The following is a 24,884-nucleotide window of genomic DNA, read 5'->3' as shown; positions in this document are numbered from 1 at the left end:
TAAGTAAAACACCACCACAATAATCAAGTCCCCAGTCTACTAACTAGAGTTTAAGGACAGAAGAGATCATTAGATCACCTAGTCTGAACTCCTGCATACCACAGGCCACTAAATTTCACTTGGTTACCATATGTTGAGCCCAACAACTAGGGTTTGCCTAAATCATGTGTTCCAGAAATGCTTTAAGTCTTGATCTGAAGACGTCAAGAGACAAAGAATCTACCACTTACTTCACTTAGTAATTTGTTCCAGTGATTAATCACCCTCACTGTTAAAAATTGTGCTCAATTTCCAATTTGAAATTGTCTGGCTTTAACTTCCAGTCTTTGGTTCTTATGTCATGTCTTTCTCTGTTAGAAAGAAGAGCACGTAGGCACCCAGTATATTCTCCCCACGAAAGTATTTATAAACTGTAATCAAGTCACCTCTTAATTTTCTTTTTGATAAGTTAAACATATTGAGCCCTTTTAGTCTCTCATTGTAAAGCATTTTTCTTCAGCCCTTTAATCGTTTTTCTGGTTCTCTTCTATACCTTTTCCAGTTTTTCAACACCCTTTTAAAAATGTCAGCGCCAGAACTCTCACACCAATTACATCATTTCCCTATTCACCACTCCTGTTTCTACATTCAAGGATTACTTTAGCTCTTTTTGCCACAATATCAGCCCTGGGAGCTCACGTTCAGTTGCTTGTCCACCAAGATTACTAAATCCTTTTCAAAGATGCTGTTTTCCAGGATCCAGTCCCCCAGTCTGTAGGTATGGTCTGAACTTCTTGTTCCCAGATGGATAACTTTGAATTTGGCTGTATTAAAACATATTTTGTTTGAATGTTCCTCACTTACCAAGCAACCCAGATCATTTTCTCCGACTGCCCTATTGTCACTGTTCATCACTCCATTAATATTTGTGTCATCCACAAATTTTATCAGCAGTGATTTTATATTTACTTCCAGATCATTGATCAAAATGTTGAATAGCATCAGACCCAGTATCAATCCTTGTGGAACCCCATAAGACACATTCCCATTCAATGACAATTCTTCATTGACAACTACTTTTTGAGACCTGTCAGTTAGTCAGTTCTTAATCCATACAATGAGTGCTTTATTGAAACTGTATAGTGCTAATTTTTTAATCAAAATGTTGTGCAGCACAAAGTCTATTACATTTACACAGTTACCTTTAGCAACCAAATCTGTAATCTCATTGAATGAAGTCAGGATCGACAAAACTTATTTTCCATAAACCATGTTGACTGGCATTAATTATATTTCTATCCTTTAATTCTTTAACAATTGAATCTCATATCAACCATTCCATTATTTTGCCTGAGACTGATTCAGGTTAACCAGCCTTCAGATAGCTGGGTCACCCTGCTTACCCTTTTGGAATATTTGCAAAATATTACTCCCAGTTTTCTGAAATTTCCACAATATTCCAAGATATATTAAAAAATAACGTCAGTGGCTAGAGAGCTCTTCAGCCAACTATTTTAGGACTCTTGGGTGCAAGTTATCTGGGCCTCCTGATTTTAAAATGTTTTTGTCTAGTAGATGTTGTTTGAAACCCTCCTTAGTTACTAATGGACTGGAAAATATGTCGTCAGCCTCATGTGATACAGCACAGCCTGCTTCTTTCCAAATACAGAAGAGAAATAGGTATTCAACACTTAATTTTTATGCAGCTTTATAAAAAAATTATTATTTCCATCTAGTAATACCAATGCTAGGATTGCGCTGGTTTCTGATATATTGAAACTCCTCCTTACTGCCCTTCACCCTGCCTGTCATGGATTTTTTCCTGATGTCTTTAGCTTCCCTTATAAACTTTCTACACTTCATAACTTCTAATTGATATTGATTGCTATCTGCTGCCCCATTTGATAGACATTGCTTTTTATTTCTAATTGCTGCCTTCAATTCACCTCTGAACCAGAATGGGTTTTTTGCCAAAAGTATCCTTTTTCTTGGTTGTGTAATCGTGGCTTTTTGACTATTTAATTTTTCTGCCTAATTTCCTCCCTTCCCCCCAATCATTTCACTCATAGTTTTCCTCTATTTTGGTAAATTAGCCTTTTGAAGCACCAAGTACAGAATACTCCCATTTATCTGAAACCCTATTATTGAAACCCAACACAATATCTGAATTTCTTTCTTGTCCCCAACATGAGATACATGTTGCAAAGGGCAAGGAAGGGATTTGGATAATAAGGAGGTACAGCAAGTAGAGCAGAGACCCTCCCAGCCAGGACTGTGAGGAGAAGGACAACCCCTGGCCATGGGGGAGACCACTCTGCTGCTGAATGGCTCCTGTGGCAACACAGGGAGCCCTCTGCGGCCCTGTTGCCACAGGAGGCATGGAGGGAGCTACAGAGGGCTCCTGCACTGCCACAGGGTCACAGACACACGATCCCTGCAGGTGGAAGATGCATGGAAGGCTGCAATCCTGGCAGGGCAGAACAGAGTCCTGGCCAGGTGTCTCTGCTCTGACTGCAGCCTCCTCCTACCACACCTTGCGCCTGCAGGGACTGGGCATCACTGGCCCTGCAGCAGCACAGGGACCCCTCTGCAGCCCCTGTCATGGTTGTGAGTGGGGCAAAGAAAAGACTCCTGACCAGGACTGAGGAGGAGGAGAATGAGTCCCCTCCCAGCCGGTGAATAGCTCTGAGCTTCTCAATTACATGAACTCCTGGTTATCCGAATAAAATCTGTCTCCCCCATGTTATTCAGGTAATCAGGAAAATACTGTATATACACATTACTTGTTGGAACTATCTTATGTTTGCCCACACTGAACGTAATCAGGTCATGATCACTGGTCCCTAGGCAACCACCAACATCCAGTCCAGTGATTAATTCATTTTTATTCATCAGAAAGAGACCCAAAATAGAGTTACTGTATGTTGGGTGCAATACCCTGTGTGTCAGAAAATCATCTATAATTTTTTAAAAGTCTAACAACATTCTACTGTTGGCTGCATGAGACCTCCAGCATGTGTTTCCCAAATTCAAGTTCCCCATAAGAACACAGTATTTTTTTCCACACAAAACAGACAGGTGCTTAAAGAGAAACTCATCCTGTTCTCTAGTTTGATTCAGTGGTCTGTAACAGACTGACAGTAGTCATCCCTCCTGGCCTTTGTTAGATAGCCCACATGGGCTGAACCAGCTCCAATTCATAGCTCTGGAAAGCTGGATAAGACCCTGATATACCAACTCATTTTTACCAACTTAATTACATTTTCAAGAGGTAGTCTATTTCAGTGTATACTAAACCATTGCAAATGCACTAGCAACATGCTTACCTGAGGCCAAGATTACAGGGTTTTTTTTTTTAAAAATGATAAAATTCTGAATTTAACTGTCCTGTTTTCTGTCACATCACTTCCACCATTTCTCACTATTCTTATGGACTGTGCCAATCTTCACAAACTGAGATTTTGGGTAGAAACCTGGATCTTTGATTTTAAATACCAGAAGAAAAAAGAACAAACTCAGGATGATGTTACATCAGCCACGTTTCACCTCTTCTGTACTGGACTTAAAACTTGACCTTTCTATGTATTTGAAATCAGTCATACGAACTAAGAAACGGAAGGGTTCTCTCGATTATATGAATTATTCTCTTCTTGTGTAGTTCCAGTTCTTTATTAGATCAAGCAAGATTTTCAGAGAGATTGTGACTGTAGCATTATTTGCCTGTAATCTGTCAAATTATTACAAAACCTCCTTCCATTTTTTTAATAAGTTTTGTACCTCCTTTTAGATTCCCTTGTTACGTAAAGCATGTATTATGTTTTGTATCTTATGTCCTGATCAAAGTTCTCCTCATATTCAGTGAAAGTTTCAATATACTTATGGTATTTGGATGCAGTTGTACGGATTTGGGGCTTTTTTGCACTTTGCTCCTTTAACTCTGCATAATTAAAGCAACAAAAAAAAATCCCAGAGTAGACGCAATTATACTGGTCATTGTATCTTATTTCCATTTAGGAAATGAAATAAGCCATAATTGTGTCTACACTAGGGCTTTACCAGCAAAGTCATGTGAGCAAAGAAAAGAATCACACCCTTTACCGACAGTTATGCCATTAAAACTTTCTGCATGTAGACCAGGCCACAGTCTTCCTGTTAGTTCCATTAAGCGTTGTTGTGAACTACAGGCATCTGTTCTCCTATTTTCAACCAATCAAGAGGTTGATGTTAACTGTCGAAGAAATTTTGAACTTCCATCACATGCTTTAGGGCTGCAGTAAATGTTCCTTTAAATATTGTACTGAACACACAAAATTTTGAATGACTCCTAAGAAATACTCCCTTAGCTTCATATCTGAGCAACTGGCAAAGATCTTTTTGTTATGATTTTCTCTACATTCTTGAGGGAATCGTCTGCTATTTGCATACAATTATTCAGCAGTTTAAGTAGAACACACATTCCCTCCATGGATGCTTGCCACCATTAGAGAGTCCTCTCTCATGTTTGACCAACCATCTTCCATTAATGTCAATGTTGATTCTTCTGGTTCTTCCTTTATCTTTTCCTCTATTTCTTCACTTGAAGCACACAGTGGTGGACGTGCAGGTTTAAGTCTAGGACAAAAGTACGCATCCAAGAAAAAATACTTCAATCACTTCTATGTATTGCTCACTTTGGAAAACAATTAAGGAGACAATATAAAAAGGATGCAACTTTCTTGTCAAGTTCAAGTTATTTTAATGGCATTATTGCCAACTAATCTTTGACATTTTGAGGCATCAGAGTCACACAGAGACTGGTCCTGAAGTTGATACTCAGTAGCTGCTAGAAGATCCTAAACAAGATTTGAATCATCACAGCAACACTGCAATTACACCAAAGGCATTGAATATGTCTCACTTGCAGTTTTAAACTCATCAATGTTCTGCTCTTCCACTTCAATAGACAAAATTGCATTCAATGGCACATTTGATCTGGAAGAGTTTAAAGAAACCAACTTCTGCACTTTTTGAGATGAGCACAAATCCATTCTAATTTTCTGCCTAATAATCCTTGAAAATGTTTAGATTTTACTTTAGAAAATGTCTCAGTTTTCATTATTTCAGTGCATTCAATTGCACATTTCCTGACACTTCCTTCAACTTACTGAATCAAATAGATGTATTCAACAATGTTTAGTAATCAATAAATGCTAACTGCCTGTACACAGTACTCACCAACAGCTTTTGTTCTTACTAGTTAGGATGAGAAAAAGATGGAATTACTTCAATATACTCCCCCCCTCAGTACCTTATTAAGTATTTTTTAGAAAATATGTTAGATGCACAAAACATGCAAACTTATTTCTAAGCCAAGTTTCAAGATATCAAAGGTGTTTCCCCTCTTTAAGTATTAAATCCATGGCAAGCGTCAAGTTTTTAAAACTTAAACCCTTTTTTGTTAAGTAGAAGATAGAGCAGTTGAAACGTTTCTTAACTCAAGAATACCCAAAAGATATTTCACTCATTTGCTACACAGAATTCACATTTAGAATGAGCACAGAAAATTTCCCTGCAGAATTATTTCCCAAAAAGTTATAAATGTCTGAAAGCAGTAGAGTTAAAACTACAGCATAACTTAACTGCATGATTAGAAAGAACTGCATTATAATGTCTTTGATCTGCCACCTATAAATGTTATTTAAAAATAACACAACATCTGTGGACAACAAACTTTCTGTTTTTAAATTTCAGCTCAAATCCTGAAGGAATACTTATTTCAGCACCACCACCACCCTTACCCTAATGACCCAGTCATATTTAGAATAGTAGGTATTTGAAACAAAGAGTATTTTGGGGCAATCAAAACAAGATACAGCAAGACAGACAGGCTTGCAGGATACGGCACCTAACCAATGAGAATAAAGGTGAAATTATGGCATAGCAACGAGGAAGAGGCAGACAGTCATTTGTAGGAAATACTGGTGAAACACAAAACACTCACCCACCCATCATAATATACATATAAATTATAGAATTGATAGAATCCCAAAAGATCTTACAGTGCATTCAATCTCACAACTGAAGTGCAGCCACATCTGTGATGGACCAGAGCCATTTTTTAAAAGCCTACCACCTACATTGTGCTACCGTTCAGTATAAACTGGAGTAGCATATTCCATCCAAGTGAACTTTCAAGGGGAATTTAGGGAGGCAGAACTTACGCAGTAACTCTGGCTGGAGTCTGGCCAGTACACAATGGCTAAATGCTCATATTCTTCATTAAAAAGGCTATTGGATCTTTAAACATAAGTGGCTCAGTGATTACTGGTGGCACCCCAACCAACAGGACTGGGATATTGGTTCAGTGCTGACTCACACCACATACTGAATCACCAACACCTCTTCTTATAGGAGCACCCAGGTTCTTCCTGGAGACCTCCCATTCAAATAGCAGGGGCCAATAATGTCATAAGAACATAAGAACGGCCATAGCGGGTCAGACTAAAGGTCCATCTAGCCCAGTATCTGTCTACCGATAGTGGCCAATGCCAGATGCCCCAGAGGGAGTGAAGCTAACAGGCAATGATCAAGTGATCTCTCTCCTGCCATCCATCTCCATCCTCTGATGAACAGAAGCTAGGGACACCATTCTTTACCCTTCCTGGTTAATAGTCATTTATGGACTTAGCCACCACGAATTTATCCAGTTCTCTTTTAAACACTGTTATAGTTCCAGCCTTCACAGTGTCCTCAGGTAAGGAGTTCCATAAGTTGACTGTGTGCTGTGTGAAGAAGAACTTCCTTTTATTTGTTTTAAACCTGCTACCTATTAATTTCATTTGGTGACCCCTCGTTCTTGTATTATGAGAATAAGTAAATAACTTTTCCTTATCCACTTTCTCCACATCACTCATGATTTTATATACCTCTATCATATCCCCCCTTAGTCTCCTCTTTTCCAAGCTGAAGAGGCCTAGCCTCTTTAATCTTTCCTCATATGGGACCCTCTCCAAACCCCTAATCATTTTAGTTGCCCTTTTCTGAACCTTTTCTAGTGCTAGAATATCTTTTTTGAGGTGAGGAGACCATATCTGTACACAGTATTCGAGATGCGGGCATACCATGGATTTATATAAGGGCAATAATATATTCTCAGTCTTATTCTCTATCCCCTTTTTAATGAATCCTAACATCCTGTTTGCTTTTTTGACAGCCTCTGCACACTGCGTGGACATCTTCAGAGAACTATCCACGATGACGCCAAGATCTTTTTCCTGACTCGCTGTAGCTAAATTAGCCCCCATCATACTGTATGTATAGATGGAGCTATTTTTTCCAGTGTGCATTACTTTACATTTATCCACATTATATTTCATTTGCCATTTTGTTGCCCAATCATTTAGTTTTGTGAGATCTTTTTGAAGTTCTTCACAATCTGCTTTGGTCTTAACTATCTTGAGTAGTTTAGTACATCTGCAAACTTTGCCACCTCACTGTTTACCCCTTTCTCCAGATCATTTATGAATAAATTGAATAGAATTGGTCCTAGGACTGACCCTTGGGGAACACCACTAGTTACCCCTCTCCATTCTGAAGCTGAAGCTCTTCATCCTACTGTTTTCAAAAATTATAGCTTTATACCTGGGAATGGTACTTTCAAATTACTGGACATAGGAGCATCCCAGTGAATAAGCACATTACCTGGATATTTCTAGTAGGTCTACCAACAGCTGAATAGTTAACCAAATGCAATGATGATGATAAGTAAGATAACTATTAACCACTTAAGATGAAGGGGGGAAGTGACATTCTGGCCCTTTTCACTGAAAAGTCTTGACAACGTAAACCCCTGATGGCTTGGTGAGTCCGCAGTCAAGATGGTGCTGTTGTGTTTTAACTAAGAGATGTAAACTTTTTTAAAAACAAGAACTTCTATTCTAATAAATTCTATATAAATCCATGGGAAGACATATTAATGAAATGTACAAGTGTCTCACCGATGTGAGCTTCTACTGTCTTACGTCACAAACAAGAGGCATCAGTGAAAATCAACTGTACATTACTCAACATAAATACAGAATTATGGATTGGTGAAGAGGAAAATCAAATGAAAAAGTTACAGCACCACAGAATAATGAATAGCCTCCAAAACCCATCCACAAATATCATAAAAGGTTCTCACAGTCCATCCAACAATATCACAACAAAATACTAGAAACCCACATTGTTGTTTTAAGTATCTATTTACTAATACTATTGAATGTGACTAAACAATAACATTTAAATTAGAAAAATGTTTTACACGTAGAAATTGATAGACTGGATCAGAGCCAAGATCCATCTAGGGCAGGTATCCAACCTCTGACAGCAATCAGTACCAGATGCTTCAAAGGAAAATGTAAGAACCAAACAATAGGCAAGTATGGGATAAGCTGCTGCTCCCCCCTATACACACACACCTTAGATCTCATCCTGATCACTAATAGTTAGATATTAGCATAAACCTTGAACCAAGAGGTTTAATATCCTTTACATTATTATTAATTATAACTCTGGATGGCCTTGTTACCCATCCTAGCACTTCTTAAATCTTAGTAAGTTCTTGATCTTAACTCCTTGTGGCAATGAGTTCCACAGTCTAATTACATGTTCTGTGTAAGAGTATTTCCTTTTTTCAGTTTTGAATTTGACACTTTTTAATTCATTGAATGCCCCTTGTTCCTGTGTTATGAGGCAAGGGGAACAAGGAAGCACAATTAATTTCTCACATGCAGATCGGTTTCCTGTTTGAAGAGCAAGAAAGTGTATTCTGTTACACTATTATCTGTTCACCCTTATATAATCTCCTTGGGGCTGTCCCTGTTCATTTAGGAGCAGGAGCCTGATTTCCAAGCTGTTACCTTCCCTGCCTCCAGTACGCACATCGCCCCGTCTCCAGACTACAGGTCCAAATTAAAAGTTCTATTTCCTCTGCTTCCACTTCACTCTGACTGTCCGCAGCTTCTGCCTAACTCAACGGGGCTTCAACCCACTGCTGGGCTACCAGACCCTCCTCCTGCGGGGGTTCCGGCCCGGCGCACGGCTCTTCACTCCCCGGGAAGCCGGTTTCTCCCCTCCTCCAGTATAATCCCACAGGGCATAATTCACGTTGTCCAGGGCCTGGCTGCCCATAGTTGTGCCCCGCCCCCCCCCTTGGACAGTGACACACAACGGGCTCCAGCGTCTCCAGGTATTTGTCAGTCCCCAGCCTGCCCCATTACTGATGTCCCGCGTAAGGCTTGGCCCCCTCTTCCCCAGGGTGGGCGCGGCCTGGGCCTCTCCGGGGGCCTCTCCCCCAGGGCCCTGCTCCCCTGCCGCCAGCCCCGGCGCCTCCATTGTGGCACGTCCCCCGCCCCGTGCCTTCAGCGGCAGCCCAGCGCTCACCTCCCCGGCGGGGCTGCGGGCCGGGCCGGGCCGCGGGGCTCGGCGACTCCTCCAGCTGCAGGTACCTTGCCGGCCCCGGGAGCGGCTCGGCTCCGCCCGCGCCTCCTCGGCTCCGCGCTCAGGCTCCGCTCGGGGTCCGCTTCGGTAAGCGTCCCCCCGGCCAGCGCAGCGATAGGATCCCCCGGGCGGCAACAGGCGCCTCCGCAGCAAAGGTTCCGCGGGGAGGAGATAGGTTCCCACCTCCCATGGGGCGGGAGAGATGGCAGCAGGAGCCCCCTGGAGGGAGACGCCTGGTGTTCTGAGGGAAGAATTCCTGCTGGGCCTAGTTTCCTAGCGGGGCCAGCGGAGACTCCTGCTCCCCTCCAGTCCCACAGCTCTCCACATGGCCACACCCAAACTTTGCCACCGAAGGGCTGGGTGGCAATCAGTCCTGGAACCAGAGGGTATCACCCACCATGCAGATAAACATCTGTCCGGTATCTTGAACCCACATAGGCCAAATACTCCAGTCTCCCTTGGTTGTTTATTAGGAAGTGCTGGATCCTCGAGTTCAGGTTGGACTGCAAGTCCCTGTTGCTCAGATGTGGCCTCACACTGCATGTTCTGAGACAGCAAGTGGCTGTATATGAAAAGTCAGCAGGCCTCATGGGCCCTGGGAGCAGTGCATCTTGAATATCCCTGCTCTGTAAAAAAAACAATTCACCCCATCACATTAGCGCTGGCTCCACAGTCCTGAAGATGCACTTGACGCCTAATGATATCTGAGTGGTGGGGTTAAGTCAACCCCTACAATTGCTGAGAGGCAAAACAGACAGGACACGCGTGACCACTATTCAGAAGCAATGTCCATTAAGTGCAGAACTGAGAGCAGGAAACTGTGAATTACAACACTTTAATTCCATCTAGGGGCTGGACCTGGTAAAGTCAGACTGCTTATTTCTAGCATTACCAATGTTGCCTTACATGGCTCCTGTGAACTGTGGCTTAGGTGTACTCACTGCTCTGAAGTACAGAGTCCAGTTGATGGTGCAGCCCAGAATTGTCATCCCAATGATGTTATCTGGGAAGTAAGTATTGCATTTGCACTGAACCATTTATAAGACTTTATTGTGCTGCTTTGGAGTGTGATTGTAGCAAACAGCCAGGTAGTGCTATTATTTAATGAACACCTACTATGTGCTTGTCCCTGTAACATACAAACTGGGCCCAAGCAGGAAGTCCAAGGAAGCAAGAGTAAGCCCACTAGGTTTACTATGGGCCATATTGTATAACCTATGCAGTGGGACTGTCCAGTTTGTATCTTGCACAGTACTAAGCTAGACTTTCACTAAAAGGAAAAAAATGGCAAAATGAACTGCTTGTTCTGGTAATCAAGTTGGCAGCCTCTCCCATATCACTGTAGCTCAACTTCTTCTTCCTTTACAGAGGTCATATACATTCTAGAGATGCAGGAGCCAAGAAAGGAGGAAAAGCAGCCTAAGAACAAAGGGCCTCAGATCACAGAAGGGCAGACAGAAGAGTGCCTCATAATATAAATAGCGTGTCCCAGGAGGTTCTTCAAAAGAATGAATGAGAAGTATTACAAAGAGGCTTTACTCTCTTCCCCACTAAACACACACAAATCATAAACAGACCTGTCAAGGATTTATCTCCCATTTTACAGAAATAAGATACTCCCTCTTTGTGTTGAGTCTATGGCCCTTCCCCCCCCCCCGTTAAGTGAGACAGGAAAGCCCCAAACAGAAAGGATGGTGAGGAGCTATTACATTCAGAATGGAAAAACAATATCACATTTTATACATTTATTCCTGCATTGGCAGATTACTATATTATGAAGTATGGTCCAGTGGAGGGGTGGCTTTTTCAGGGGACCATTCTTGTAAAGCATACAGAGATATGGACAATACACTGATTTCTGTAAAGACACCTAGGGATTGCAGGCAGCAGTGCAAGGCTATATCATTCATTACACTCTCAAAATACAAAAAAGATGGAAAGTGACTGCCTCATCAGGCTCTCTCCCTACTCACAGCTGCTAAAGCAATAGCTTACAGAGTGCTTCATCATAGTCAGCAATAGCTGGGAAAGATCTTCCAGAAACAAAGTGTGGGCTTAATAGAAGAACGAAGCACTGCTTATTTGCTAGTTGTTGTTCAGCCTTTATAGGCAAAAATATAAGGAACAAAAACCTGGACCTGTATTATAGCAGGGACCTGGCAGTGACTACTATAAGGTTGTGTACCATTTTCCATTCTAAGCTCCTGTTTTTGCTTGCTCATGACCTTCACCTTGGAAAGGATGCACTGCATATGCATGTGCAGCTAGCTTCACTTTTCAGTGAGCTAATCGATCACCTAAATTGTAGACAATGACTTAGCTGGCTACTGCGAAACTGCAAGGAGGAAAGGTGTGAAGAAATTCCCCTTTGTAAGGCTGTAGAACTATCCTGCAGCTGCTACTCCAGCCTAAGTGCTGAAGTAGACTCTGTGGCCCTAGCACACGCAGCCCATGCACATAGTTGAGGAGAGGTCCAAAAGATTTGTGTAGCAATAGATTTTTCTCTGGCATTCTCATGTTCCAACTACTCACTCACTGTTGTGCAGTGGGGCTATGCAGAGACACTGTATAATGCACTTGCAAAGCTTCCCTTTCTATTAGTAGAAATATTCCTTAAAGCAGCTCTTGCTCCATCCCAGAGAGCATTCTGGGAGTGTCACCTCTAGGCCAAGGCACATCTCATTGGCAAGGAAACACTACCTGCACTTGCACTACACTGACTTAACATTGCAGGATGCACCTGAATACCACTAGATTTTCCCATACTTACTTTGTCAAGATGTTAAAGTAGCTGGCACTCGGTGGTGGCAGATGAGAAAATAAATGGAGGGGATACAGGTTCCCATTAAGTGCAATCCATAAAGACACTCTAAAGGAGTGGCTCAGAGTACTGCTCTATGGCAATGGCAGCTGGGAGTCATCAATTTACTCTCCATTTAAAATAACCAATAAATTGCTAACCCCATCACTGGCACAGCCACACTGGGTTCCATGGGAGCATAAATCACAGCAATCTATTCCTAAAGTACTCTTGTGACAACACTGTGGGTATTACAGCACAACTCACAGCTGGTGAATTTGTTCTACCAATGTTTGAGGAAATGGGCTTGACTATTATTATGCCATGAGCAACTACAGCCTCTCTTGCATCATGGGCCACTGGGCCTTGTTGAAGTTGTCTGGAGACTTTGGTTTCTTTCAGGAATGCAGCCTGCATTCTGCAGCCCTAAGATAGACGAAAGTCCTGCAGTGAATGCAATGGGAGAATTTTGCCTGTGTAATGTCTACAGGCAGGGTCCAGATGTATAAACACAATTATATGGAACTGCAGATGACAGCATAATTTACTGTTTAACCCTGTTGCTGCATCACTCCATTTGCTCTGTTTAAGTCCAAACAAATCCTGCCTCCTTCAGTACAAAGCTTTTCCACCTACCAGGGCTTTGGAGTTGTGCTCTAGCTCCGCTCCAGCTCCAGGCAAAAACCTGCAGCTCCACTGCTCCGGAGCTGCTCCACCCCAACATCCTGTTAAAAAAAAGTCACCTTTTGTTATATGTACCTGTGAAGTTTTGTCATCTTCCCCTTTTGAACCTAGTTTAAAGCCCTCTGCATTAGGCTGGTGAGTTAGTGCGCAAATATACTCTTCCCCTAGTTGGTCAGGGGGACCCCATATCTTCCCAGCAGACCTTCTGGAACAGCATCCCATGGTCAAGGAAGCCAAAGCCCTCCCATTGACACCATCTGCAGCCATGCATTCATCACTAGGATGCACATGTCCATGCCTGGGCCCTTAGCTTCAACTGGGAGGATGGACGAGAACACTACTTGCACCCCGGGCCCTTTTACCCTCGCTCCCAAAGCCCTGTAGTCACTGCTGATCTGCTAAGGGTCAGGCCTGACAGTATCATTAGTGCCCACATGGATGAGCAGCATGGGATAGTGATCAGAGGGATAGATGAGCCTTGGCAACCTTTCCACAATATCTCTGATGCAGGCTCCAGGAAGGCAGCACACCGCCTGGGACATCAAGTCAGGTTGACTGATGGATGTCTCTGTTCTCCGGCAGAAGGGAGTCCCTGACCACCAGCACTCTACATCTGCTTCTCTCAGGAGCAATGGCAGGAGCCTCCCAGCCTTGGAGACAAACATCTGCTCTTCATCAGCCATTAGAGTCTGCTCCTCACCTCTTGTTGCCAGTATGGCATCCTAGTTCTTCACCTCAATGGACTAGGGACCTGAGTAGGGGTGAAGCACTGTCAACTGCCCAAGGTGGCCAGCAGTCAGTCTCCTCCTCACAGAGAAGCCAGTTCTCCTTCCTCCTCCGGAGCTGCTGTAGTCAACTAGGCTCCTCCATCCCAGATATCTGTGTGCATCCTGTCAAAGTCCTCACATTTCTGATTGCTACACAGATAAGCCACCTCCTCTTGCAGCTCTCTTACCAGCTTCCTGAGAGACTCCACCAACAGACACCTCTCACACCTGGTGGTTCCCCCTGCCTGGCTTTTTCTGGCCTCCAAAGACAGTTTGCCTGTCTGATAGGGGCCTCCCACAGGCGCAGGCAGAGGAAGAACTAGCAGTAGTGTTGGCAACATGCCATTTCCCTCCCATGCAACTGTACCTTCAAGTTAAGGAAACAAAAAGCAACACAAGTCTAACTCCCTGCCTCCTTCCAGTGGTGAACATGGAAAATCCCCAGTGGAAGAACAGAAACCGAAAATGTCAGACTATTTTCAGAAGAGTCAAGCTGTCTAAACAAAGGGTTCTATTCCATCACCACAAACAGAAGACACAGCTGGAGTAGGGGCAGAAAGGACTTTTGCCTTTCCCAAAGACCCTGACCAAACTCAATGACTCTTGGCAGTGGTGAGAACGCCAAGGGGGTGGTGGCATTTAGGCATTTATTGTTTTGCCTAGATCTGTAACTCTCCTGTGCTGTCTAAGAATTAAATGTGTGTTTAAGAAGCTCCTTTGCAAAGTTTGCATTCCCTGCTTTAACTGCCACATGGTCCTCAATGGGTTAGACTGTAAACCAGAGTGACTACAGCTAGATGGGACTCTGGGAGAATGTGCACAGAAGCTGGAAAGATTTGGGAGCTTTGAGGCCTAAAGCAGTTAGACTGCAGAGTCCTGCATCCCAGGAAGAGGGTCACACAAAATAGAAATAACAATGCTTTCGGAGCCCTTCAGTTGGAAGCAGTGATGGGCTCTGCCAAGACCCCTTGGGCTTAGACACACATGGGATTCAAAGGTTGGATCCAATTATAAACAGACTGGTGACCATCCACGCTGGGGACTCAGCCAGGAGTGTGACACTGCATTACTTTGTTCATTTGAGACCTGTACTTAAGTTTTAATTTAGACTAATATTTGCTGTTATACTAGTGAGGATGCCTAAAGGTATGAATGCTAAAGTAGGGAGCAACAACATTGGTAGGGAAGTAATTATGACGAAACAAGCCCTCAGTGAATGAACTAAAATGGTGAACAGAAACAGAAAATATCAGACTATTTTCAGAAGAGTCAAGCAGTCTAAACAAATGGTTCTATTCCATTGCCAGCTAAACCCAGGATTGTGAGTTCAATCCTTGAGGGGGCCATTTAGGGATCTGGGCAAAAATCTATCTGGGGACTGGGCCTGCTTTGAGCAGGGGCTTAGACTAGATAACCTCCTGAGGTCCCTTCCAACCCTGATATTCTATGAGTCTATGAGTGAAATGTTTGCAGATTTTTGTGGAATGGACAACATGGTATCATATAATACAGTACTTTATTGACAGCACATCTGTAATCACTTAGGTAACATTCTGGCTGGAATGCTGCAGCTGTGTCATACTTTTTTTACCTTCAGAAGTAAATGCTGTAACCTCGGAGGCATTTTTAAGTTTTTTGTATATTGCAGTCAGTGATTTATGGTCTGTTTCAGCTTTTAAGCTATGACTGTAGAACCACATGCAAGACCTTTCCAAAAGGTCTTAAAAATCAGGAAGGCCAAATCACACTTGGAGTTGCAGCTAGCAAGGGATGTTAAGAGTAACAAGGGTTTCTTCAAGTATGTTAGCAACAAGAAAAAAGATCAAGGAAAGTGTGGGCCCCTTACTGAATGAAGAGTCAACCTAGTGACAGAGGATGTGGAAAAAAATAATCTACTCAATGCTTTTTTTTGTCTCTCTGTCTTCACGAACAAGGTCAGCTGCTAGACTACGGCACTGGGAAGTACAGTATGGGGAGGAGGTGACCAGCCTTCTGTGGAGAAAGAGGTGGTTCAAGACTATTTAGAAAAGTTGGATGAGCACAAAAGTCCATGGGGCCGGATGTTCTGCATCCAAGGGTGCTAAAGGAGTTGGCAGATGTGACTGCAGAGCCATTGGCCATTATCTTTGAAAACTCATGGCAATCGGAGAAGGTCCCGGATGACTGGAAAAAGGCTAATGTAGTGCCCATCTTTAAAAAAGGGAAGAAGGAGGATCAAGAGAACTATAGGCCAGTCAGCCTCACCTCAATCCCTGGAAAAATCATGGAGCAGGTCCTCAAGGAATCAGTTCTGAAGCACTTAGAGGAGAGGAAAGTGATCAGGAACAGTAAGCATGGATTCACCAAGGGCAAGTTATGCCTGACTAACCTATTTGCCTTCTATGATGAAATAACGGTCTCTGTGGATGACAGGAAAGCAGTGGATGTGTTATTCCTTGACTTTAGCAAAGCTTTTGATACGGTCTCCCACAGCATTCTTGCCAGCAAGTTAAAGTAGTATGGGCTGGGATGAATGGACTATAAGATGGATAGAAAGCTGGCTAGATCATCGGGCTCAAAATGGCTCCATGTCTAGTTGACAGATGGTATCAAGCAGAGTGCCCCAAGAGTCAGTCCTGGGGCCAGTTTTGTTCAATATCTTCATTAATGATCTGGAAGATGGTGTGGACTGCACCCTCAGCAATTTTGCAGATGACACTAAACTGGGAGGAGTGGTAGATATGCTGGAGGGTAGGGATAGGATACAGAGGGACCTAGACAAGTTAGAGGATTGGGCCAAAAGAAATCTGATGAGGTTCAACAAGGACAAGTGCAGAGTCCTGCACTTAGGACGGAAGAATCCCATTCACTGCTACAGACTAGGAACCAAATGGCTAGGCAGCAGTTCTGCAGAAAAGGACCTAGGGGTTACAGTGGACAAGAAGCTGGATATGAGTCAATTGTGTGCCCTTGTTGCCAAGAAGGTTAACAGCATCTTGAGCTGTATAAGTAGGGGCATTGCCAGCACATTGAGGGAAGTGATTGTTCCCTTCTATTGGCATTGGTGAGGCCTTATCTGGAGTATGGTGTCCAATTATGGGCCCCACACTAGACGAAAGATGTGGAAAAATTGGAAAGAGTCCAGCGGAGGGCAACAAAAATTATTAGGAGGCTGGAGCACATTAGGAGAGGCTGAGGGAACTAGGATTATGTAGTCTACAGAAGAGAAAAATGAGGGGGGATTTGATAGCTGCTTTCAACTACCCGAAAGGGGGTTCCAAAGAGGATGGATCTAGACCGTTCTCAGTGGTATCAGATGACAGAACAAGGAGTAATGGTCTCAAGTTGCATTGGGGGAGATTTAGGTTGGATATTAGGAAAAACGTTTTCACTAGGAGGGTGGTGAAAACACTGGAATGGGTTACTAGGGAGGTGGTGGAATCTCCTTCCTTAGAGGTTTTAAGGTCAGGCTTGAGAAAGCCCTGGCTGGGATGATTTAGTTGGGGATTGGTCCTGAGAGTCTATGATTCTATAACCTAGCATCCCTTCCGTGATTTGCACTTACATTTTCTCTGTCACTCTCATAGCTCTCACTCCCATCATTCATTACAAGTAGACATTAAGTCCCTCGTCTCTGTAGCACGACAACTCCAAGCCCTCCCTCTGAATCATCTGTGCAGAGATGGATTTCTTTCAGCCGTGCGAAAGAACTTCAATTCTCATGTAGAAGTCAGTATTCTCTTCAAATCCTTCACACACACACACACACACACACACACACACACACACACACACACCTCTCTCTCTCTCTCTCTCTCTCCCTCTCCCCCTCCCCCTCTCTCCCTTTTTCCCCTCCCCTCTGGGGCTGTGCATACTCCGAAAGGCAGTCACAAGAACCAGTATCTTCCTACTGTTGCATTAAAAGAGCAAATATTGGAGTTGTCTGTGTCCATGGGAACCTGCCCATTAATCTAAATGACTGAAGAATTTAGCTCCTGCTATCTCAGCAAACATTTCACTCCTGGTGGTCAAATGGGAAAGCACTTTTAATGTTCTTGTCCAACTTCTTTGAGCACAATGTAGACTCTAAATCTATTATTTGTTCTCTATAATTGCTAAGGAAGTGAACATGTGGTTTCTTTAGACTTCTTGAGGTAGGTTAATTGTTTACAGGATAAAAGTTTTCCAATTCAATTTTTAGTATTCAAGGCATCAACATTAAAGCCGTCCACTACTCTGTGTCTGGGATTTCTAGCTGGTGAATAGTATCACCCCACTTCCAAGCAGTAGCAGATACCCAGTTCCTAAGAAACATCTCTGATTCAAGAATTGACTAGTTAGATTGAGGCAGAGAGCAACTCCTTTGAGGCTTGCCAAAGTTCCCCCAAAAATACCTTGTATCACAAAACTACAAACTTGCTCATGCTCTAAAGAAAATTGTAAGACTATCATTATGGCACTATCTGTTAACTCCTACCATAACAACAGTATGTGAGGGGATAACTTTGAATTATAATAGCCCTCCATGTAGCTACTATTATTGATGGGCCCACCAGTGCAGGTGATATCACTTACAAAAGTCCTTTCATCTCAAAAGCCTTTGTTAAGTATACACACAGCATCGCTGAAATGCAGACACCCCCGTGCACCAGCTGGCTCCCACACTGAAGCCAACATACTGCACAACAGAAGGGAGGATTTTAGTGTGCACCTGTGTGTATAGCCCCCCACTCCTAGCTGGCCTATCAGGCATCTTATGTGACACCCATGCCAGCAGCCCCCACTATTCCTTCCTGCAGCTGTGTCATTCTGCCACACTGCTGGCTTGGCTGCATGGAAGTTCAGGCAGTTACTTGCATTTTTTCCTCCTGCCTCGGGCTGCTATGCCTATAGAGACTTGAGCAGGCAGCCCATCTCCCTTGCTGTTCACTGCTCCCCAGGTTGGATCCAAGTGGAGAAGGATTTGTTAGTGATTTGTTAGTTTTTTAGCATATGTAAGGGGTCACTTTCTGATTCAGAAAGTTGAGGAAGCAACTAAGGGGTCTATTTTGGATCGGGTGTTGACCAGCAGGGATGAATTAGTTGCAAATGCAAAGGTGGTCGGGAACTTGGAAGGAAGTGATCATGATCTGATAGAATTGAAGATCCTAAGGAAAGGAGGAATAAGAACAAAACAAGGACACAACTTCAGAAAGACAGATTTCAGCCAACTCAGAGAAATAGTAGGCAAGGTCCCATGGAAAGACCAATTAGGAAGAAAAGGAGTTGAAGGGGGCAGGCAGTCCTATGCAGAGGAAAGATAAGAAGAGCCATAGGAGGCCAATGTGGCTGCACAGGGAGCTTTTGGGCTATCTAAAAGCCAAAAGGGGATACATACAGGGAATGGAAAGACAGACATGTCGCCAAGGAAGTATACATGGGAGTAGTGCTACCATGCAGGGACAAACATCAGGAAAGCCAAGACAAAGAATAGTCTCAGCTGGCAAGAAATGTTAGAGACAACAAGAAGGTGTTCCACAAATATGTCAGACAAAAAAAAAAAGAAAGATCACAGATGGTGTGGGCCCACTGCTCAATGGAGAAGGTGAGCTAGTAATGGAAGATTATAGGAAGGCACAGCTGCTCAATGCCTACTTTGCTTCCAAAAATAATGTGACCAGAAGACTAGCAAAGTTACCATAGACAATTAAGTGGAAGGGATGCAGATCAGGATATATAAAGAACACAGATCTCCAGACTAATTTGAATGAATTCAAGTCAGCGGGGCCTGATGCTAGTCACGTCAGGGTGCTGAAGGAATTAGCTGCAAAAATCTCAGCATCATTGGCAATAATATTTGCAAACTCATTGATGATGGAAAGTTCCCGGAAGACTGGAGAAGAGCTAACGTAGTGCCCATCTTTAAAAAGTTGGGGAAGGAGTAGCTGGTGAACTATAGACCAGTCAGCTTGATCTCGATACCTTGGAACCTACTAGACTAACTAGAGGTATATATAAAACATTCAGTTTGCAAATACCTGGAGGATGAAGAACTGATCACTAGCAGCCAGCTTGGACTTACTTAGAACAAATCATGCCAAGCCAGTCTGATTTCTTTCTTTGACAGTATAATTGGTTTGGTGGATAGTGGGAATGCAGTGGACATAATGTACCTGGACTTTAGCAAGGCTTTTCACACAGTCCCACATGGCATTCTGATAAGTAAACTGGAGAAATGCAGGCGTGGCAGAATTACCATTAAGTAGATACATTATTGGTTAAAAAACTGCAAACTACAAGTTACTATTAATGGAATGATGTCAGATTAGAAAGAGGTCTTGAGTGGGGTTCCACATGGATGTGTTCTGGGTTTGGTGTTACTTAATATTTTTATTAATGATCTGGATGTAGGAATCGAGAGCATGTGACAGATTCCCCCCCAGGATGCCACCTGGAACTGGGGGACCACTGAGCCCCCCTGTCCCACCAGCCTGGGCTCCCTTTTACACTGTATTGCTGTGACAAGCTGCCAATCCCTCTCCAGGCTCCAGCCTGCACTTTCACCAGCACACATACAAGTAGGGACACACCCAGCTGCAGTTACATGCAGACATTCTGACCAGCTGCTGCCTGGGAAGGCTCCAGCTAGGGTACTTCCCAGCTATTAAGGCACACACCCTCTCTTGAGTGTAAACCCAGAATTATACCATCTTGCGCTGCACAGGGAACTGTACAGCATAAGCTCATGAAATTTGCCCCTTCTCTCAGTGTGGAGAGGAAATATACAACAGCTTTCTGCCCCAAGTTATGACTCCCACACACTGGTTTTAGATAAAGCAAAACCAAGTCTATTAACTACAAAAGATAGATTTTAAATGATTATAAGGGATAGCAAACAGATTAAAGCTGATTACTTAGCAAATAAACAAAAAACACAAACTAAGCTTAATATAATACATTGATCAGATATGAATAGCAAATTCTCACCTTAAGTGATGGATACAAGCAGGCTGCAGATTCTTAAAGGGAAAGCTGCACTTGCTTACAGCTTGGAATCCCAGGGTGTTCCATTCACAGGCTAAAAATCCTTTTAGCCTGGGTCCAGCACTTCCCTCAGTTCAGTCTTTGTTCCTCAGGTGTTTCCAGGAGTCTCCTTGGGTGCGGGAGTCAGTGAAGAACCACAATGATGTGGTTCTTCCCTGCCTTATGTAGCTTTTACATATGGCAGGAACTCTTTCTTTCAAAGCTTGGTTCCCATGCCAGTCAGTGGAAGAATACTGACATCTCAAAATGGGGTGCAGCACCAAGTGACCTGGTCACATGTGCCTGTAGTGTCACAGCAGCCATTACTCAGTGGCTGTCTGTAGCATCCTCAGGAAGGCTCCCCAGGTGGGAGATAAGCATCTGCTAAGGCCTATTCTCCTAATGGCCATTGCACTGAATAGGCTCATCCCCATCCACAGTCTAGAATGAAAACATCTTGTCTAGTGGGCATTACCCAGATGCAACTACGTGTGAGATACAGATACATAGTAAATATTCATAACTTCAGCTACAAAAGTGTTACATGCATACAAATAGGATAATCCTATTCAGCAAATCATAACCTTTCCAATTATACCTCACATGACTTATCTTGCATAAAATACATAATTATGTCATATACTCATATCAATGTCACTATGAAGAACGTGGAGTTCAGTATCAGAGCATACTGATCAAATTTGCAGATGACACAAAGGTGGAGAGGGGTGGCAAACATTTTGGAGGACAGAGGTAAAATTCAAAGGGATCTTAATAAATTTGAGAACCAGGCAATAGACAACAAAATGGAATTCAACAAAGACAAATGTAAGATGCTACATTTAAGGGAGAAAAAGCAGACGCACAAATACAGAATGGGGGAATAACTGGCTTGGCAGCAGCACTGCTGAGAAGGATCTGGGAGTTGTGGTGGATCACAACATCAACATGCATAACCAGTGTGATACTGTTGCAAAAAAAAACAAACCCGCAAATGCAATTTTAGGTTGCATTAACAGAAGCATAGCATGCAAGTCATGGGAGATGATAGTACCACTCTATTCAGGACTCATTAGGCCTCAGTTGTAGTACCGTGTACAATTTTGGCCATCAATGTATAGAAAGGATGCAGAGAAACTGGAAAGGATCCAGAGGTGAGTGATAAAGATGATTAAATGAATGGAGTGCAAGCCATATAAGCAAAGACTGAAGGAATGGGGTATGTTAGTTTGGAAAAGAGGAGATTAAAGGGAGGACATGATAGCGGTCTTCAAATACTTGAAAGGCTACCATAAAAAATATGGAGAAAAGTTGTTCTTTCTTGCTATAGAGGGCAGGACAAGAGGCAATGGGTTCAAACTAAAGCATAGCAGAAAACTTCCCAAGAACAGTAGGACAAAGGAATAGACTGCCTGGGAAGGTTGTGAAAGCTCCTTCACTGCAGGTTTTCAAAAAGAGGTTGGATAGCCATCTGTCTTGGATAGTTTAGACCAGTGTTTCCCAAACTGTGTTCCGCACGATGTGAATAGGTGTTCCGTGAAAGAATCATAATTTTAAAAAAGGGTCTTAAATTTGGCATATTTGAAGCTTAGTTTACAACTCTTTTTGAATGACTATAATTTAACATAAAACTCTTTCCGGTTATTGCTAGATCTCATATTGAATATCATGGTGACAAGAGAATGTGGCATGCAAGCATGTTGACGTCTACCTCTTTTGGGCACATTTCAGTTAGTGATGTTATACCCTTTCCGCTCGAGGCTGCGCAAACTGCAGTCGTATGCACACACCATTCTCTTTATGCCATGTTGAACATAACCTATTCACTCAACACATTCAAACCTGTGGGTCTTTACCATGTGTGTGGTAAGCACAACTAAAAGCTTTGCTCGGAACAATATAGATTTCTGACAAACAAAATTTGACAAAAAAAATCAGGATTTCTAAATATTGTTACTAAACCTAATCATGATGGATTTGTGGCTAAAAGAAGGAACTTTGAAATGAAAAGCAAGTTCTTCTGGTATTCCAACTGTGGCCGAAATAAACGAGCAAAAGATTGAGACACTTCAAAATGAGGATAAACAATCACAGTCTTTTGTTGCCAAAAAAATCTGTTAGTACTAGTGAGTTATCCAAGGTGAAAATTTCCACTGAAGTATATCAAAAAACAAGAAGAAAGTGTTAAGACTGAAGCGAAAGTATGATGAAAGTTTTGTCTTTCGGTTTTACCTGTGCTGGAAATAAAGATATTCCTGATGCGCGGCGCGTCGTGTGCAACAAAATACTAGCAAACAGTTCATTGGCTCCTGCTAAACCTCATAGGCATTTGGAAACCAAGCATGCTGAATACAAAGACAAAGATATAATTTTTTTTCAAGAGGAAGCGTGACTCACTTGGAGATTATAAACTTTCGATGATTAAAATTGCTAAAACAGACAAAAGTGCAACAGAGGCATCTTATTGAGTAAGTTACGATATAGCACTTGCCGGAGAAGCTCACACTATTGGAGAAATGCTTATCAAGTCTTGTGTGAAAGATATTGTAACGTGCATGTTGAGTGAGCAGTCTGGTAAAAAAAATGATGCAGTACAGTTGTCAAATAATATTGTTGCATGCCGTATTAAAGATCTTGCCGATGACATAGAAAAAGAGCTAGTTTGCCAACTGAAAATTTGCCATCAGTATTCATTGCAGCTAGATGAGTCCACTGACGTTTCAGGACTTGCTGTGCTGCTAGTATTTGTCCGATATAGATTTAATAATATTATCGAAGAGGATCTGCTCTTATGTGAATCTCTGCAAAGCAACACAACTAGAGAAGAAATATTCAACTGCATCAACAATTTTATCAGAAAGCATGAAATTAGTTGGGGAAAACGTATTGATGTATGTACTGAGGGTGCTCGGGCAATGATCGGGAAGATGAAGGGAGCTGTAATGCAAATCGTAAGTGTGGCACCAAAAAGCACTAAGAGCCATGGTGTTCTACACAGACAAGCACTTGCAGTTAAAAAAAAAATACCAGCATATCTGAAAATTGTGCTCGATTAAGCAGTACAAATTATCAATTTTGTCAAATCTCGACCACTTCAATCCAAGTTATTTAAAATTGTGTGAGGAAATGGGTAGTCATCACAAAGTTCTTCTTTTACATACGGAATTGAGGTGGCTATCCAAAGGAAAAGTGGTTGTGAGGCTTTTTGAGCTTCATAGTGAACTACTGGTATTCTTCACTTCAGATAATCCAGGACATAAATGTAATGACTGTCTGACAAATTCCTCATAGCTAATTATATTTGCGTATCTTGCAGATATTTTTGCAAAATTAAATTAATCTGTCACTGCAAGGAAAGAATGTGACCATTTTTACTACAATGGATAAAATTTTGTCATTAAAAAAGAAACTGGAATTCTGGGCATCTTCTGTAGAAGAGAAAAATTTCAACTGCTTCCCTACAATACATGAATCTCTAACTGAAATAAATTCTACAGTCCATGAAGAAGTTTCCAGCACCATTTTACAGCACTTATGTGACTTGCAGGCCTCTTTATTAGAACATTTTCCTACAACTACTGATGATAACGCTTGGGTTCTAATCAATTTGTAATTACAGCTAAACCAGTCGGCTTTACTGCGCATGATTATGAAAGCTTAATTGACTTGATTTCTGACTCTGATTTGAAACAGAAGTTTAAGGATCGTCCGCTGAATAATTTTTGGAGCAGCCTAATAGAAGAGTACCCTAATGTGGCTAAACATCCAGTTCAAGTGCTCCTTCCTTTTGCTACAACTTATTTGTGTGAGATGGGATTTTCGTATTATACTGCAACAAAAACCAAATGCAGGAATAGACTTGATGCTGCACCTGACATAAGGATTCAACTTTCCAGCATTATTCCTAATATTAAGCGAATTTGTGATAGAAAAATGTAGAAATATCAATCCCATTAAATCCAGATTTGTATTTCTATTTATAAAAACAGATTTTCCTAGTAAAAATCTAATTTGTTTAGTGTTTGTGTATACATAAAAACAGGTTTTTTTTAAATAGAACACGGTTTTTAACTTTGACTCTTGCACTTGATCTTTGTACTACTTTATACGCACATTCCAGTTAGAAATTGTTAGTTCAAGTTATTTTAAATTTTTATTTTACAGAACAAAGCAAAAATACAATATATTTGAGCATAAATAATGCATTTTTTAAT

At 42.2% G+C, this 24,884-nt stretch overlaps 1 protein-coding gene and 1 pseudogene across 9 annotated transcripts in view; one reads left to right on the top strand and one right to left on the bottom strand.

Moving 5' to 3' along the window:
- RAD54L2 (RAD54 like 2) overlaps positions 1-9,700 on the bottom strand; it is a 94,406-nt gene extending 84,706 nt beyond the window's left edge. For 8 of the 9 annotated variants that reach the window (XM_050957710.1, XM_050957709.1, XM_050957712.1 and 5 more), the window contains exon 1: positions 9,382-9,700. The gene's annotated coding sequence lies outside the window, so the exon portion shown is untranslated. The remainder of the gene's footprint in view (positions 1-9,381) is intronic. The other variant, XM_050957715.1, reaches the window with a different exon arrangement.
- On the top strand, positions 7,811-24,627 carry LOC127053844 (zinc finger BED domain-containing protein 5-like; annotated as a pseudogene).
- The last annotated feature ends 257 nt before the right edge of the window (positions 24,628-24,884 follow it).

The sequence above is a fragment of the Gopherus flavomarginatus genome, chromosome 6 (assembly GCF_025201925.1).
Source record: "Gopherus flavomarginatus isolate rGopFla2 chromosome 6, rGopFla2.mat.asm, whole genome shotgun sequence".
NCBI lineage: Eukaryota > Metazoa > Chordata > Testudines > Testudinidae > Gopherus > Gopherus flavomarginatus.
This window is presented reverse-complemented; position numbering and strand designations above follow the sequence as displayed.